Genomic DNA, 14,338 nt, shown 5'->3' on the forward strand with positions numbered 1-14,338 from the left:
AAATTTTTATGATCACACTGATTCATATTTCATAGTGAACAAGACGAAGAAAGTAATTCAATTTTTTATATGCACTATGATAATAGTTTTGTTTCACCTAATCTGTTGATGAGAAGATCAGATATATGTGGTGAAACTAATTAAATGAAAGTTTTAGTTTACCTCAAGAATATGTTAATGAGAATTATATGTATCAAAGAGGTAAGGAGTTTTGAAATGTTCTGCAAACCCAAGTCCATCATTTGTACATAGGGAGTAGTTGTTTCCCTGCTTTCAATAAAGTTGTTTAAGAAAGAAGTTTTTGCTATCAGGTGTGTGATCTTCTTCATCTAGAGATCTGAATCCTTATCATGCCTACAAGGAACATGCATCCACAGATAGAGCCACTATTGGGACTCAAAATTGAAGGCTCAATTTTGAGTACCATTGAAAAATTAAGCCGCATGAGCACTTTTAAATACATGTGTGCCCGATTTTCCATTTGTGGCCTAAGAGGTGTTCAATGTTTCTAGCACCTTTCATTTAATATGTCCACTCATACCACAATTGTAAATTGACATTCTGATCTATTTTGTGAAGTCTTGTTTTGAGCAATTTACAAGTTTGTATTTTCACCTGTGTTAAATAGTGACAGGAGGCCTTGTTCACAATTGAATATCTCACACCCAGTAATGTTCCATGACTCACCACTTTGCAGATATTTAATGTGCATATCAAAGAACCTATGTTCCAAGTTTTAAGTCATTTTGAATCCATTTGATTAGGTTGTGAACCCCTCAAAGTTGGTAGTTTACTATTTTCATGCATTTGTAGATTGTGCAAAATTTTGGAAGGCCCTATTTGACAAGTTATAACTTTTGAAAAATTGACCAAAATAAGAAAATTCCTTTTGCATCATATTCTAAGGGTCAAAAAAATTCTACATTCCTAATTTGAGCTTATGTTGATTTTTTTTGATCAGTTTTCAAACACAATTCTATTTGCAATTTACAAAGCTTCACTAGTGTCATGGACAGATTGGTCAGTACCCATGTTGATGATGTCATATCTCAAAATCTATGATATGTGAGATCAAATAGATTGTACCACTATGTTCTGCTTTAAAATATTTCAAGTGTGCCAATTTTAAAATCGTGACAAATCCATCTGCACACTTTCCCAGGTCCATTCCATTTGCAAAAAATGCTTTTCTATCAGTGTTTCTAGTCTACAAATTTTGAGTAGCCCACTTTGACCATTCACCAAATATGTCCTATTATTCATAATGAGCCCAAGTTGTATATTTATACTCTCCTCATGATAGTGAACCAACATCCTAGTTTTCATCTTCCCAAGTGTCAGTTTACCCAATTTTCAGAGCCAATTCCAAATGTAATTTATTGTTTTCTAAGTTGCTTTCTTGCAGGCAGTTTTAAAGGGGCAACTTTGATAGTCAATATCTTTTGACTGGGAATTTTTCATGAGACAAATTTTTATAGGGTAGGATTATACAGAACAAAGAGTCAATATGTTTGATTCCAGAGCCTGATCAGGTGTTTTGGTCAATTTTTAAAGTCAACCAAAGGACCTCCTGACGCAAAATTGATAGTTTGTAGAAAAATGTAGAATGAGCTTCAAATTCACTTCCAGTGGTCAAATTTGTTTCAAATAAGTGCCAAAGGGTGAATGAGTCAGTTTTGTAGTTTAGTCATTTGGAAATGAAATTTTTTCAGCCAGACCAATCCCATTAGATTAATAAGGTGATAAAAATAAGTTGGAGAGATTTAATGTATTAAAGGATAGACCTTGTTATATGCGTTAAGCTACTTGTCCCAACAATAATAAAAATATAAGAAGCAATTAGGTTTACAGATATCACTAAGATAAGGTCAACACTAGGTGTAATAAAAGTTATTTCAAGGGTTAGACAACTTGAATCTTCTTGAGTTAAATCTAAGTCAAGGGGATATATATCTACACCTAAAGTTGAACTTCTGAATCTTTTAGACAATGAATATTTAGAAGAGCAAATTCCAAAGAAGAAGTTAGGTGATAGAGAGTGTGTTGATTTGATTTCAAAAGTATGCAGTAGTAAAACTGCATCTATTATGCAATTTTTTCACCTAAGTTATGTTTCTAGTGAACACAAGAAAAAGCTAAGAAGCCTTGTGATAAACCCATCCATTGGTCAGATTTTTGTAACCAGTGCTCTTGATGGGGCTATAAACTTTTGGAAAATTCTAGAAAATGGGTTGTCTTTAAAATTGCTTAGTATGATAGAATTTGTATCACTAGAGAAAAGGAGATGGCATGAGGACATCACATGGCATCTTGATGGAGAAAAGTTGTTTGCAACATATAGTAATGATGGTGGAGATCATAAAAAATCTATCATTAATATGCATGGAGCTAAGAAGGTGACTTTCTTAGAAGAGAAACCTCATATAAAAGGTATTATAAACAATATTGTGTCTATGCCTTGTGATAGTGTGTGCTTTACTACTAGGGTATGTGATCATACTATGGTCTTATGGAATGAAAAAGAGAAGGATTAAGGTTGGGAGCCAAAATCCTTGCATCGAAATTCACACACCTCTGTAGTCATGGGCATAGCAAGGGCGGATAAGATTTAGATGGTGGTAGGGGCATTCAAGAGTAGACAAAAGGAGGCAACCCACCCATTTATGTTCATGCCAAAGTATATCCACAACCCCAACTCCATGGAATTTGGAAGAAAGAAGATAACCACTAGCTATAGTCAAAGAGGAAGAAAATCTCAGAACTCCACATGCGATTAGAGTCAACGAATGGAATTAATGGAAATCACTAAAGGTAAGTATGTTAACAAGGCCATAGGTAAATCTAGAGCAGTGCACAATGTCTGGCCATTGAGGGAATTGAGCTTCATAGGATTATAATCCTTAGCATGGTAGAAGTCATTCAACAAGCTTCCCATAGTTTGAAATTGTAATTGTCACTCTCCAACATGTCTGTGTGAGAGAAAAGAAAGGGAGCAATGGTAGAAAGGTTGTAATAGGGGAGGAGACATCCATGCAAGGAGAGGAGACTCATGCCTAAAAAGAATGCAATAGGAGAGGCATTAATAGTAGATGGAAATGTGCATTCCTTGTCTTATTGTAGGAAGACCACAAGGAAGAGGTTCACACGCACCAAAAGAGGGAGGTGATAGAGAAAGAAGATAATCCCCATGACATTTCCAAAATACCCCATGTTAGAGCATAAGAGCAAGCAGTTTCGAAACAAAAGGCGACAGGGAGAAAAGAGTTTGCAAGGCATTCATCTTGAAGGTGGATATGGAAACAACCAAAGTGACCAGTGTAAGGGGAATGCCCATGCATAGAGGATGTAGAGGCATCCATGATTCATACCAAGGATAAAAGGGAAACGAAAGTTCAAACACTTTTTCCCACATTCAGAGTATGGGTAGTTCTTTCAATTGTTAAATACTCTAGTGTACAAGAGGTATACTATCTTAATGACAAGATCCTTTCAAAGGCCAGCCTCACATGGTGGGTCTGACCTAGATAGCTCACAGTGACCAATAGATAAATTTTGCCCCAAAATTTGCAGGACAAAAGTGCCACGTGGCAACTAGTCATATGCCTAGGAAGAAAATTTTGAAGCTCTACAATGGTACGCAAATTGAAGACCTCATATGGTCAGAAGTAAAGTTTTTGAAGGGCTCCAGTGGTACACCGATCGTAAGAGCAGAAGGTCAAAAATTAATGTTTACAATGCTATGACCAACAACCACCTTATGGGACCAGGAGGTAAAAAATTAGTGTTTGAGATGCTTCAAAGCATATGATTGGGAGAGGCTTAGTTTGAAGATTGAGATGCTATGGGATAAAAATTAAAACAATTCAAATGCATAAATAGATGTGGGGCCCATGTAGATAATTGGCCAATGAAGAGTTGACACTTGGCACTGGTGGATTGGGTAGTAATAGCAAAGGGAAATAAATAGCTACAAAATAAAAATTCACAATGTTTTTGAATGCATGAATTTTCAAGTGCACATTGATTTGAATAATTTTATGATTTTATATAGTTTATACTATATAAATTTTTAAATATTTTTATTTTAATTCTCTATTTAGTTTGGGAGCCAAATATTCAAATTTGTCTTAGGGGCACATTTTTATCCAAAATACACAGTGTAGCATACTATTGGAACTGGAAGGAAATGAACTTTCCAAATATGGGCTCAAATTTTGTACAGGTGCTCATTGGTTTGAGTTATAAGTAGATTTGTAAAATTTGGGGCCTTCTTAGTGAAATGGGTAAAAATTGAAATTGCAATTACAAGCTTGGTAAAACATGGTAAAGAGGCAGTTGGGGTCAATTTTGGTTACCTTAATTCAGATTAAACCCAAATTTTTACCACCATTTCACAATTTGGCTAAGATATTTTGGAAAACAAAGGTTTTCATCATTTAGCAGAGATATTTCCAAGTTTGTTAAAAGAAAGTGATGAAAACATATCAGAGCTCAGGGGTAGAAAGAGAAAAGAGGTTTTCCAATAGCAAAGGATAGAATTTCAAGTGGACACATGTCATCTTTAGATTAGATCTAGGAATTCACTCCTTTTCTATATCATCTTCTTTCTTCAGCAATTTCTTCAGCAATTTCTCTTGTATGAAAAGCAATAGGAAATATAATATAACAAGTTCAGATCTATTAAGTGTTTCTATGTTTTTGATTTCATGCATATGAATGTATTATTTCAAGGAAACCAATACAAAGAACAACATGTCTTGAATTTCATTTTATATCTTGTCTCCTTTATCCATAATTTTCAATGTTTTATGATTTTTGAACAAAGAGCCTAGGTCATAGTTAAAACCCCTTAATGTTATATAGTGTTTCATTGTTGCTTATGATTCAAGGAGTTATGTAAATTCTTTAGGGAAATCAAAAGGGTTGCAAGTTTATTGAGGAGGATATCAGGTGAGAATGAGATTTAGATTGAACATAGATGTCTATTTACAAGGTGAATGGATAGATTAGATATCTGATGATATGAATATGTATTAGGTATATGTATGTATGTATTTGATTCATAGAATTTCCCAATGGATTAGTCATTGATCAGTTATAGGATCAATTAGTTCTTGTTATTGCATATTTTGGGTTTTGCTGAACTCAACATTATTAATCAAATGCTTTTTCATCTTTCATGTTGAAGAGCTAAAAAGTCTAACCCTCACTCAACTTATGAATTACATTGTTTTTCATTTAGCTACTGTAGATCTATGTTATTGCATAAGTTAATAGGATAAGTAAGGGTTAAATCCATTGATTATAGATTTAGGAATATGTTCTTGCACTAGTACCATATTAATTGAATCTGAGGTCCACCTACCTAGGTTTTGTAGAGCCTAAAGTAGAAGAAGGGTCTAGCCTTAAAGTTGGCCTGATGTTTGAAATGATATGTTAAAAATGAGAGTTAGCTACCCCTACATGTGTCATATTCTCATCGAGGTAATTTGAAACCTATAGCATTTTCAAAAACCAACAAAATAGGGACTCTACTAGGGAACTGTATTGAATTTGTATGATAGAAAAAATTCTAGAATTTGAAAAGGATTCAATACAAAAAAAAGAAATTTTTTGCTATAGTAGCAAGGTTGTGAGTTGTTTTCCATATCCTTGCTAAATTTTGTGTCCGCCAGTTAAGCTTTATTCATAAATAGTAGTATGTTGTAGGATTGGAAAAGTTAAGTTCACTTCAATTTTTGCATATGCTGTTGAGAAAGGTTTTAGAGTCAAGAATCAATTTATGAAGTGTATTCTATTTTCAAGGTGTTAATGATTTGCAAACTTTTCATATTGAAAGTTTGGTTTAGAATTTGCAAGTGGTAAATTGTTTCAAAATATTTTCTCACTAAGTGTGAGTGGTGACTTTGGTCTAAATCTCTGTACTAGTACATAATTTCTTTTAATAACAAAGGCTTTTAGTAATTGGGGGCAGATCTAATTTGTTTGGAAATAGGAAGTATAGGTTTCTTGATTGATAGTTTATGTGGGTGTTTGTATCTTCTAAAGTAGTTGATCTCAAAGGGTAAATCAATATTGTGATTTCATTTTCCTCTTCAAGGAGGTGGTAACTCTACAAGCATTCTATCTATGGTGTGAAGGATTTCTCATTTGCACCTATGCCAATTAGAAAATCAGAGGTTTCAAACAATAACACATAAAAGGTATTTTCAATTTTCATGTATGTGCATTTCATGAAAGTTGAATGAACAACATGGTTGCCTCTATCTAGTGGTTTCAACACTAAGAAAATAAAGGTAGGATTTTAGTATTTTAAAAGATGGATTCAGAGTCTAGGTCTGAAAGTGATGTGCCAACTCTTGAAAGTGTTTGTGAAAATATTACTAAGCTGAAAAAAAATATTCATGCTAAGATTGTCATAAGAAATACAATTGGTGATATTAAGGGTCTTAGCAGATTTCAAATTTACATGAAGTTTAAATTAGTAGTTATGAATCTTAATGAGTTTTTTAGACCTCAGAAGTCTTCGTGGCCAATGGCACTCTTAGAATTTTTTTATGCCACATTCAATTGATTGGTCAGAAAAGTCAAGGTTAGAAAATATTATTGAAATCAAAGATTTTATCATGGATATTGAAATTTATTTGAATGCTAATGAATCTATTGATAATGAATGCAATGAATTCATTAAAAATGATGTTGAAGATGAATAGTCTTAGTTTTATGAATCAGAGGATAGTAACCAGAAATTTGATGATAGGCATAATGTGGATTCATGTTGCTATGCTGGTGATTGTAAGGAAGAGGAAAAGTATAACAACAATAAGAGTTTTTCTTCTAGTGATAAATGTGAATATATCAAGATACCAATTATTGAGGTGTCATATAAAGAAGAACGTGTATGTGATGGTCAGAATTCTAAATTTTTAGAATATTTTACTAATGAGTCTATTGTTGTAAATGTGTCAAGCTATCTAGATAATAATCAAAGCCAAGGAAAAGAAACTAGTAATGAAGTCTTGTTAAGTGTTGATGAGATTTTAGATTTGTTGGCTCATGATTTTGAATGATATGGAAACCTATCCAAGGATGCTTGTGCTTTGCCACATTTTGCATTTCATATGATGAAGTCATTTCCCAAAATTTGATATTGAAAAAGATATAGTTTTAGAATATGCTATGTCAAGGTTTGGAGGTGTATGTGATGGTAATCCATCTATCAATACACATGATGACATATATGTTGAGAATGTTGCTAGTTCGCTTTCTTCTTGTTCTCATGAGGCTGAGATACATTCAAATTGCTCATGTGCTAAGGGAAGTAATAGTAATGAAATGATTTACTCTAATGAGTTATTTGAGAAAAACATTGATATGGATCAGCATATTGTGAACATGCAATTTCATGATGATTCTTTAGACTTGGTATCTAATTAGTTGTTTGAGTGTGAAAAGGTTGCAATGAATGTTCAATCTAATTTATGGAGTACTGATTGCAAATGAGGAGAAATATATTTTATATTTTCTTCATTTTCGGATGCACAAGGTGAGTTACAATTTGATTCGTGTAACTTGTTGAATGGAGCAGAGTACCAAAATTTTGTGCTTTTGGTTGAAGTTGTCCATGATTCAGTTAGTAATGATCAATTTTAGTTTGATGTCAATTGTTATGATCATGTTGATTCATATTTTCATAGTGAGCAAGACAAAGAAAGTAATTCAAGTTTTTATATCCACTATGATAATAGTTTTGTTTCACCTAATCTGCTAATAAGAAAATCTGATGTATGTGGTGAAACTAATGTAAATGAAAGTTTTAGTTTACCTCAAGAAGATGATAATGAGAATTAGGTGTATCAAAGAGGTAAGGAGTTTTGAAACTTTCTAGTGACTCGGGGCCACCATTTGTACATAAGTAGGAGTAGTTGTTTCCCTGTTTTCAATAAAGTTATTTGAGAGAGAAGTTTTTGCTATTAGGTCTATGGTCTTTTTGAAGAATCCATCTACACACTTTCTTGGGTCCATTCCATTTGCAAAAAATGTTTTTCTGTTAGTGTTTCTAGTCTGCAAATTTTAAGTAGCCCACTTTGACCATTCACCAAATGCGTCTTGTTATTCGTCATGAGACCAAGTTGAAGATTTATACTCTCCTCATGTCAGTGAACCAAAATCCTAGTTTTCATCTTCCCAAGTGTTAGTTTGCCTAGTTTTTAAAGCCAATTCCAAACACAATTTATTTCTTTCTAACTTGCTCTCTTGCAGGCAGTTTTAGAGGGGCAACTTTGATAGTCAATATCTTTTGACTAGGAATTCATCATGAGACAAGTTCCAACAAGGTAGTAGTATGCAGAACAAAGAGTCAGTATGTTGAATTCCAAATCTGGATCAGGTGTTTTGGTTAGCTTTTAAAATCAGCCAAAGGACTTCTTGATGCAAGATTGAAAGTTTGCAAAAAAATGTAAAGTGAGCTTCAAATTCACTTTCAGTAGTTGAATTTGTTTCAAATTAGTGCCAGAGGGTGAATGAGTCAGTTTTGTAGTTCAGTCATTTGGAAATGAATGTTTTTTTTAGCTTAACCCACTTTGCAGTCTGACTAATCTTGCTAGATTAATAAGGTGATAAAAATAAGGTGGAGAGATTTAATATCTTAAAGGATAGACCTTATTATATGCCCTACACACAAACTTGTGGAGTCTTTTCAGCAATTAAGCTTCTCATTTCAGGCTATTTGATGCTAAAGTAATTCTATCATAGATACGACATAGACATCAAGCAACAATCCAAGATGCATTAATTACTGACTTTGAAAAATCTAAAGTTAAAATAAAGGGCAATTTGAAAAGCCTTCGACCTGAATAGGATAGCTATGGAAAGGAATGGCAGTGCAAGCCTAACCTAGTTGTCTGAAATACAATAAAGAAAGAAGTAGTCAAGTCTATAGATATCACTAAGATAAGATCAACACCAAGTGTAATAAAAGTTATTTCAAGGGACAAACATCTTGAATTTTCTCGAGTTAAATCTAAGTCAAGGGGATATATATCTACAAATAAAAATGAACTTGTGAATATTTTAGATAATGAATATTCAAAAGAGTAGATACCAAAGTAGTAGTCAGGTTATAGAGAGTGTGCTGATTTGATTTTATAAGTATGCAATAGTAAAATTGCATCTATTCTGCAATTTTTTTACCTACGCTATGTTTCTAGTGAACACAGGTGAAAGCTAAGAAGCCTTGTGATAAACCCATCCATTGGTCAAATTTTTGAACCTAGTTCTCTTGATGGGGCTATAAAAATTTGAAAAATTCTAGAAAATGGGTTGTCTTTGAAATTGCTTAGTATGATAGAATCTATATCACCAGGGAAAGGAGATGGCTTGTGGACATTGCATGGCATCTTCATGGATAAATGTTGTTTGCAGCATATAGTGCTAATGGTGGAGATCATCAAAAATCTATTATTAATATGCATGGAGCTGAGAAAGTGACTCTCTTAGAAGAGAAACCTCATATAAAAGGTATTGTAAATAGTATTGTATGTATGCCTTTGGATATTGTGTGCTTTGCTGATATGGGATGTGATCATACTATGGTCTTGTGGAATGAAAAGGAGAAGGCTGGAGGTTGGGAGCCAAAGTCCTTGCATCAAAATTCATACACCTTTGTAGTCATGGGCATAGTAGGGGCGACTAAGATTTAGATGGTGGTAGGGGCATTCAGGAGTAGACAAAAGGAGGCAACCCACCCATATACGTCCATGCTAGAGCATATTTGAAACCCCAGCTCCATGGCATTTGGAAGAAAGAATATCACCACTGGTTGTAGTCAAAGAGGAAGAAAACCTCAAGACTCCACATGCAGTTAGAGTTAGGGCATGGCATTAATGGAAATCTCCAAAGGTATGTATGTTAGCAAGGCCAAAGGTAAATCCAAAGCATTTCATAATGTCCAGCTATAGAGGGAAGTGAGATCATAGGATTATAAGTCCCTGGCATGGAAAAAGTGGCACAACATACTTCCCATAGTTTGAAATCATAATCATCACTTTCCAACATGTCTATGTGAGAGAACAAAAAAGGAGCAGTGTTGGAAAGGTCATAATAGGGGATGCAACATCCTCAAAAGTAGAGGAGTCTCATGCCTAAAAAAAATGCAGTAGAGGAGGCATAAACAACAAAGGGAAATGCACATTCCTTATCTTATTTCAGGAAGACCACAAGGAAGAGGTCCACGTGCACCAAAAGAGAGAGATAGTAGAGAAAGAAGATGGTCCCCACGACATTTGTAAAATACCCCATGTTAGAGCATAAGAGTAATTGGTTTCTAAGCAAAGGGTGGCAAGGAGAATAGAGTTTGTAGGGCATCCACATTGAAGGTGGATATGGAAACATGAAAAGTGACCAGTGTAAGGGGAATGCCCATGCATAGAAGATGTGAAGGCATCCACAATTCATGCCAAGGATAAAAGAGCAAGGAAAGTTCAAACACTTTTTCCCACATTCATAGTATGGGTTGTTCTTTGAATCATTAAATACTCTAGCATACAAAAGGTATGTTGTCTTAATGACAAGAGCCTTTTAAAGGCTAGCCTCACATGGTGGGTCCAACTCGGATAGCTGGCAGTGACCAAGAGATAAATTTTAACCCAAATTGGGCAAGAGGAAACTACCATGTGGTAACTAGTTGTATGCCTAGGAAGCAAATTTCAAAGCTCTACAGTGGTACATGAATAGAAGACCCCATATGGTTGGAAGGAAAGTTTTTTAAGGGCTCTAGTTGTACATGAGTCATAAGAGAGGAAGGTCAAAAATTAATGTTTACGATGCTATGACCAATGACCACACCATGAGATTGGAAGGTAAAATATTAGTGTTTGAGATGCGACAAAGTGTATTATCCAAAGAGGCTTAGTTTGAAGATTGAGAAGCTCTGGGATAAAAATTGAAACATTTCAAATGCATAAATAGATGTGGGGACCACCTAGATAATTGGCCAATGAAGAATTGACACTTGGCACTGGTGGATTGGATAGTACTAGTAGAGGGAAACCAATCAAAATTCACAATGTTTCTCAACACATAAATTTTCAAGTGCACATTGATTTGAATAATTTTATGATTTTATATAGTTTATACTATGTAAATTTTTAAATTTTTCATTTTAATTCTCTGTTCAGTCCTGCAGCCAGATTTTGAAATTGGTCTCAAGGGCACATTTTTTATCAAAAATATGCAGTGCAACATACCTTTGGAACTGAGAAGAAATGAGTTTTCTCAATATATAAAAACTTTAATTTAATAAATTTTTTTTATTGATAATAAATTAAATACTCATTTTTCCAAATATATATGCCCATTCTTTCTACTAAAAAACCTTGATGTTCACTATCACATTATTTATTAGATCACTTTAGCTTTAAAAAAAAAAGCTTTACAAGGCACCAAAGTATTTGCATCCTACATTAAGATTTGTTTATTGTTTAAAAATTAAGTTTGTTTTTAATCTCCTAATATTTTAGCATTTATTTATGCTAAACAATATGAAGAACCTAATGAAAACTTATTGCAATTGGGGCATAACAATCTAATATTAATTGTTTAGGGTGGCATAACTTATCTAAAGAAGAATAAAACACTCTACGACTGACTATTCATGGTGCTTTTAATGCTGGAAAATTTAGTCCCTCTAGACCAAATTGTTAGCCTTGACCTTAGTTTGTAGTCTCTAATGGGTTGTGCCTAAATGCTAGGGGGTTATCAGGTGATCCCAAAGTAGAGTTGGAAAGATGCACTTGTGGTACACTCAAACTTGCATACCTTACCTAGGGATCTTTCATCTTTATCACATGGGGATTCTTGGCCAAAAAATCTTCTACTAGATTTATTGGTTGACAATATCATGAAAGGATCTTTTCTAAGCCTAGTTGGTAGGTTTCTATCTTATTGACCTACCATTGACATGGTGAGAAAATGGGTCTCTAACAAATGGAAACTGAAGGGCTCTATTGAGGTTGTGGCCATGGAAGGAGCTTTGTTCCTATTCAAATTTTCCAATGTGGATGATAGAAACAAGGTCTTTTCAGGAATGTAGAGAATTAGTAAACACAATCTTGTATTATCCAAATGGAAACCTGGCTTCAATCCTTGTGATGATCTAGGTGGATGGTCTCAGTCTAGGTTGGATTATCTAGTCTACCTTTGGAGTTTTGGGATGAGAAAATATTCAAATGGATTGGGAATTGCTTTGGTTTCTTCATTAAAGTAGATATTCTCACCCTTTACAAGTCAAAATTAGGACTTTCCAAGATTTGTGTGAATGTGGTTGTTAAAAAAAACCTCCCTAGTAGTATTGACTAAAAATCTAAATGGGGGACTTGGAGGCAAGTTATTAGTTATAAAAATTTGACCTATACTTCCAAACATGTAATAAATATGGTCATATGGTTACAGAATGTAAACATTACAAGAATAAGGGAGAATTTGATAATGGAAAGGAAGTTATTAAGGAAGGAAGTACATTAGAAGATGTTTAGGGATGGGCCAAGTTCCTAATAATTGGAAGGAAGATAACAATGTAAGGAGTGCAACAAATGATGTTCAGGGGTGTTCCTTTGGAAAGGGCCAAGTTCCTACCCTCCCTTTGGCAAAAGAAAAGCAAATAAACACCACCCAAATGATGAAGATCCTAGCCACAAAATTTCTAGTAAAAATTTTCTCCTCAATGGAGAAGGATTCTAGAAAAGATTTGGAGGATGGTGAATTTTGAGCTGATACCATAGTTGGGAGGGGCCCTTGAACTACAACCATAATGGACCTGAAAGATCCAACAGGAAAAGATCTTGAGCCATTACAAAATATAAGGCTTGTGGAGGGAATTATTGATGAGTTGCTCCTCTTCATAGGGAACCCTGATGGTTTCCCTTTCATGTATGGAGGATTCTCTATCCTTAGTACTACTTTCCCCACTAATAGTGGATGAGGACTAGAAAAAACATAAGAAAAAGGTGTGTGGTCAACCTAAGGTAAATGTGGGCTCAAAAAAAAGCATTGAAAAAAAACCAACAAGAGTGGCAAGAAAAAAGGCAATTTCTTGTGATATTGCTCATGGGAGGCATAAAAACTTGGAAGACATCCAAAGAGGTAGGAAATAAAATTCATTTCATGAAATATTAGGGGCATAAATAGTCCAAGGATAAAATTTTATTTGTAAACTATTATGCATGATCATATGGTAGATATTATCCTTATTCATGAGGTTAAACAAAATTTTGATAAGATTACTAACTATATGTGGTAAGGGGAAACACACATATATAGTGAACTTGTTGGTGCATTAGAGGGCATAGCTACAATGTGAAATCCTAATAGACTAAATTGTATGGAGATCCTCTTCCATCGTAATTTTTTTGTGATGGCCTTTAATGATGAGATAAATGACTAGATGCTCCTAAACTTCTATTCTCCTAATACTAGGGGGCAGACTTCAAGTTTACGGGGAAGCCTCAATGTGCATGGATAGTTTGAAAAGAACCAAATACATTTGTGTTGGGGATTTTATTAGCCCCTCATGACCCTCAAAATAAATGGGTGTTCTTGATGATGTCACACATAGTATGTAGGACTTGGAGGGATTTCTTAGAAGAAATAACCTCATTGATGTGGAGTTGCAAGTAGTGTAGTTTACCTAGTCTAACAATAATATAGGAAGCAACCTCATTTAGGCTAGACTCAGTAGGGTACTCCTCTCGACTGATTGGGATATTTCACCTCATACCTCACTTCATGGTTTCCCAAGATAGATGAGTGGCTAGTGCTCCTATAATTCACACAAATTTTTCTACTCTAAAATGATATGGGGTTAATGAGCATGGTGTAAAGGTGATAAATTATATCTAAAATAAGGAGTGGAAGGCTTTTAATATAGAAAAATTCAACCTTATAGATAAGGCTATGTATGAAGATTTGACATCCCTTCTAAAAGTGATATAAATCCCTTCCTTCCTAGAGACTAAATAACTTATATGGGAAAAGAACCAAAGTGGGGACTTTAGTGTAAAATTAGCCTATTAAAGCATAATTGGGGAGGTGGGGAACATGGAGTGGAAGAATGTTTTGCATTCCCACTTTCTCCCCAAAATTAACTTCTTCGTGTGGTATGTATTGCAAAGTAGTATTCACACTATTGATAATCTCAAGAGGCATGACTTTCAAATGGGAAATAGATATGTGTTATGCTACAAGGAGGAAGAGGCAATGCCCCATCTTTTAATCCATTGTCCCTATTCTATGTAGGATAGGTAGAGACTCCTTGGAAATGACCCTCACACCATCCCCTCAT

The sequence above is a fragment of the Cupressus sempervirens genome, chromosome 11 (genome assembly GCF_028749045.1).
Source record: "Cupressus sempervirens isolate cs-2001-9-10 chromosome 11, ASM2874904v1, whole genome shotgun sequence".
Classification (NCBI taxonomy): Eukaryota; Viridiplantae; Streptophyta; class Pinopsida; order Cupressales; family Cupressaceae; genus Cupressus; species Cupressus sempervirens.